This window comes from Thalassophryne amazonica, chromosome 11, assembly GCF_902500255.1.
Source record: "Thalassophryne amazonica chromosome 11, fThaAma1.1, whole genome shotgun sequence".
In the NCBI taxonomy this organism is placed as follows: domain Eukaryota; kingdom Metazoa; phylum Chordata; class Actinopteri; order Batrachoidiformes; family Batrachoididae; genus Thalassophryne; species Thalassophryne amazonica.
In genome coordinates this window covers 55,604,409-55,609,559 of record NC_047113.1, presented here as the reverse complement: position 1 = coordinate 55,609,559, position 5,151 = coordinate 55,604,409, and positions in this window count along the sequence as shown.

Below are 5,151 nucleotides of genomic sequence, written 5' to 3'. Positions count from 1 at the left end.
CTTTTTTGAAACGTGTTGCAGGGATCCATTTCAAAATGAGCATTTCTTTGCACAAAAACAATAAAGTTTATCAATTTGAACATTATATATGTTGTCCTTGTGGTGTATTCAATTGAATATAGGTTGAAGAGGATTTGCAGATCATTGTATTCTGTTTTTATTTACATTTTACACAACATCCCAACTTCATTGGAATTGGGGTTGTAAGTCTGGACTTGAAAGTCTCTCCAGAATCTGACTGTTCATTCCACAGAACAGGGGCACGATTAGAGAAAGCTCTATGACCCACAGACTTTTTATTCACCCTAGGGACACAAAGTAGTCCTGCACTCTGAGAACGCAAAGCCCGGGCCGGCACGTAAAGTTTAATTAGGTCAGCTAGGTAGGGCGGTGCCAGTCCATGAACAGTTTTATAGACTAGTAGCAGAACCTTAAATTTGATCTCACTGGGATAGGAAGCAAGTGAAGGGATGCCAAAATAGGTGTAATGTGGTCAAACTTTCTGCTTCATGTCAAAAGTCTGGCTGCAGCATTTTGAACCAGTTGGAGAGCCCTAATGCTGGACTGTGGTAAACCAGAAAATAGAACATTGCAGTAGTCCAATCTAGAAGAGCTAAACGCATGGAACAGGGTCTCAGCATCAGCCATAGACAGGATGGGACAAATCTTTGCTATATTTTGCAGATTTGGTTATGGTTAGGGTCAGGGTTAGGAGTAGGGTTAGTAATAGTGAGTTAAAAAAAAAACCCATCACGAAAATTTGACTCATCTCGTCACGGGAGCACGAAAGAAAAAACGTGAGACTGGGCTGTATCGGCATGTATAAGTGAGTATCATCATCATAGCAGGAAAAGGTAACCCCAAAATGTAGCAATATGTGCCCAAGATGTGCTTTATAAAGGGAGTAAAGCAGGGGGCCTAAGATGGACCCCTGTGGAACCCCAAATTTCATGTCACTAAGTGTCCAGGTAGTGTTACTGTACAAAACACAGTGAGAACGACTGGTAAAGTATGACGTCAACCATGCAAGGGCACTCCCAGTAATCCCAAAATGATTTTCCAGCCTCTCAAGTAGAATATGATCATACACAGTATTAAACGCAGCACTGAGATCTAACAGCACCAGAACCATTGTGGTGTCCAAATTCATTGCAAGCAGAAGATCATTCACTACTTTAGTGAGAGCCGTCTCTGTGGAATGATATTTTCTAAAAGCAGACTGCAGTGGCTCAAAGAGATTATTCTCAGTAAGGTAGTCCACGAGCTGTTGTGACACCACTTTTTCCAGAATTTTAGAGCAAAATGATAGATTTGATATCGGCCGATTGTTTTTCAATACACTAGGGTCAAGTAGAGAAGCTTGAATCTTCGACTGGACTGGGTTGCTTGACATGAGGACGTTTCGCTTCAAATCACAGAAGCTTCCTCAGCTAAAATTCTTGCACTGGTAGTCTGACTTCTGTCCTGACTTGTAGAGAAGAATAAACCAGAAGCCAACAAAATCCACAAACAGGACGTGCCACTCAGGCCTATTGTATGTAGCACAGATTCCATCACATACAATTTGGCCAAGCACCTCAAGTGTATTTTAGCTACTCTAGTGGGTAACTCAGACCACCATGTGGAGAACACACAAGATTTTGTGAACAAAATCAAGGACCTGCAGCTGGAGGCAGATGAAACTATGGTGTCATTTGATGTGACTTTGCTGTTCACCTGCATCCCCACCGCTGAGGCCATCTCAGCTGTGAGGCAGAGACTGCGGGAAGATGTGTATCTACCTGAAAGGACCAAACTCACACCAGACCACATCTGCCAACTCTTGGAGATCTGTCTTAACACCACGTATTTCCTGTTTAGGGGAATTACTACAGGCAGATCCACGGTTGTGCGATGGGGTCTCCGGTATCCCCCATTGTGGCCAATCTGTACATGGAGCGAGTGGAGAAGACAGCCTTGACGTCGTTCACGGGCATCTCTCCCAGTCACTGGTTCAGATATGTCGATGACACATGGGTTAAAATCAAGCAACAGGAGGTTGAGGACTTTACAGAACACATCAATTCGGTGGACTCCAATATCAGTTCACACGTGAGGATGCCAGAAACAACCATTTAGCCTTTTTGGACTGTGATGTTACGATTGGAGAGAACAGGCAGCTCCAGACAGAGGTTTACAGAAAACCCACGCACACTGACCAATATCTGCTCTTTGGCTCAAACCATCCCCTTGAACACAAGCTCGGGGTGATCAGGACTCTTCAACACAGAGCCCTACAGGTGCCCACAACTGCAGAGGGAAGGGCTAAAGAGCAACAACTTGTAGGAAGCCCTCACAGTATGTGGGTATCCACGTTGGTCCCCTGGACAAAGTGCAGAAGTCCCAGAAAACAAAGAGACCAGATAGACAGGAGACGGAGACAAGAAGAAGAGGAGTGTCTCTCTCTTATTTAGCAGGAGTAGGGGAAAAACTACAGAGGATCTTCAGACAGCACAAAATCCCAGTTTACTTTAAACCAGTCAACACCTTGAGACAGAAATTAGTTCACCCTAAGGACAGGATCCCTAGTTACAAACAGAGCAATGTAGTGTATCATATCAGATGTCAGGAAAACTGTAATGAACACTACATAGGTGAGACGAAGCAACTTTTATACAAGAGGCTATACCAGCACCGCAGAGAGGTCGCCAGTGGACCTCAGTCTGCAGTTCATCTCCACCTGAAAGACACTAACCACACGTTTGAGGACAAGGAAGTTAAAATCTTAGCCAGAGAGAAGAAATGGATTGAGAGAGGTGTCAAGGAAGCATTCTTTGTAAAACAGTTGAAACCCAGCCTTAACCGCGGAGCGGGTCTCAGACACGCTTTGTCCCCTGTTTACTCAGGTCAAAGCAGTTTCAGTCTTTTGTTCATGGTAATGAGTCATTCACGTCATCAGGAGAGAGTCGTCAAGGGAGCCATCAGGGGAGGCTTCCGTCCTGTCATTAGGAGAGTGCTAACTAGAGCACAATAGGTGCTAATTACAGCTATTGTTTAGTCACTAGCCTATAGCAGTCAGCCTCTCGGTAGGTGGGGCTGGTTAGGTTAAAAATACTCCAACTTTAGTTGGCTTCTGGTTTATTCTCTCTACAAGAGTCAAGACAGAAGTCAGACTACCAGAGCCAAGAATTTTAGCTGAGGAAGGTTCTGTGATTTGAAGCGAAACGTCCTCACGTAAAGCAACCCAGTGCAGTCGAAGATTCAAGCTTCTCTACTATGGAAACCACCTGGACAACTGAGAGCCTACACAGAAACTAGGGTCAAGATTAGGTTTCTTAAGTCATGGTTTAATCACTGCAGATTTGAAACATTTAGGAACCGATCCAGAAGTTAAAGAAAGTTTAATAATTCCAGCACAGTCGGCCCAAGAGTGGGCCACAGGTCCTTAAACAGTTTTGTTGGTATTACGAGTTTCATCAGCATGCCTAGTGAGATACTCTCAAATTATGTAAATCTAGGTAATACCTCAGTAATGGCGTCCACCTCAATAGTACGGTGTAGTGGCTGGTTTAAGGCATGCTGGGATATGTTTAACCTAATGTCTTCTATTTTCTTCTCAAAGTAATCCAAGAAATCTTGTGCTGTAAAAGGAGAGCGAACTACAGGTGCTGTCCATAAATAAGTGTTGCCACCATGTCAAACAAGAACTTTGAGTTATGCTTGTTTTTGTTGATCAAATCAGAGTAATAGATCCGCTTTGTAGCCAGTAATGCATGCTTATAGTCTAAGGTAGCATCACGCCACGCAAGGTGGAATACTTCTAATTTTGAACTATGCCATTTCTGTTCTAGACCTGAGGAGGGTTGCAAATACCAGTGGCTTTGGCACCTTTCTCTATGGCCCTGGCTTTGCAGACAATGCTGTGTTCTTTGCAGAATCAATGGATAATTTGATTGGAGTACTTGAAAAGCTGTTTGGCAAATGTGAGTTTCTGAGTTTGCAATTGTCCTGGATCAAGATTAAGATCCAGGATTTCACATGGCTAGTGTTGAACTTGCAGAGGTATTCACTTATCTCACCAGTGATACAGTATTCATGTCTCTGGATCATGGACTTGTAACACAAGGAGATGCCTGAGATGAGGCCTTAGCACCACACCAGTCTCTACCCTCGTGGTTTCAAAATGTGTCAATTCTTCTACAATGACTGCAGTACTCGTCCAACAACCCGTCCATCTATCAGCCATGTCCAGAGATTTATCCAAACTGATTTTAACTTCAGTGTCCACCAAACTTGGAATACATGTCAGTAGGTTCTGGAATTGCCCGGGTAAGATCAAATTTTTCAAGGGTCCATCATTAGATCAAGGTCATTGGGGTCATAGGTCAAAATTTAAGGATTTCACTGTGATTTGCACCAAACTAAACAAACATTTGGAAGTGGATTTCAGAATTACCCATCGAGATCTCATTTGCCAAAGATCAATCATTGGGGCCAAGGTAATGTTTATCTTCCTGCCCGTTTGCTGGCTTAGTGCTCACAGGTCCTTTTCCTGATTTCTACCCAACCACAGCATCTCAGTGAATGTTGACCCTGAAAATTCCATTCAAGAATTATTTTCCTTGACATCCACAGGGTAAGGAATTAAATTTTTTATTGATTTTGGACAAAAGGTGACACCCAATCTCTCACGCAATAATTTCTTCAGAGCACAAAAGACGATCCATAGCACAACAGAGACAGACAAATACAAGAGATAAATAAATACAACAACATAAATACAACAAAAACAGTCAGAAATCCACAATAGCAAAATGCTCAAATACAACGCCAGTGATTCTGTAGTATTGAGGTAAACCTCATCGCACTCATTGCAGGGTTCACTAATGTTGCAGTTGTGCTGTTGGATGACTCGATAGTCTACATATGCATCTATACATGACATTCAACCATTTGGGTGAAGATCAAGACCACTGGGGCTCACATGTCAGATTGCCAAGGCCTTTACTGTCTTCATGCCCATGGGTACTATCACTTAGTATATTAAAAGATTATATTAATAAACAAGAAAATTTTGTTTTCTTTTACTTTTATTTAAATAAGAAGTCCCACTGAGATTACAAATGTTCCTTTCGAAGACAGACCTAGCGAAGTTTGCATCTTATCACCTCA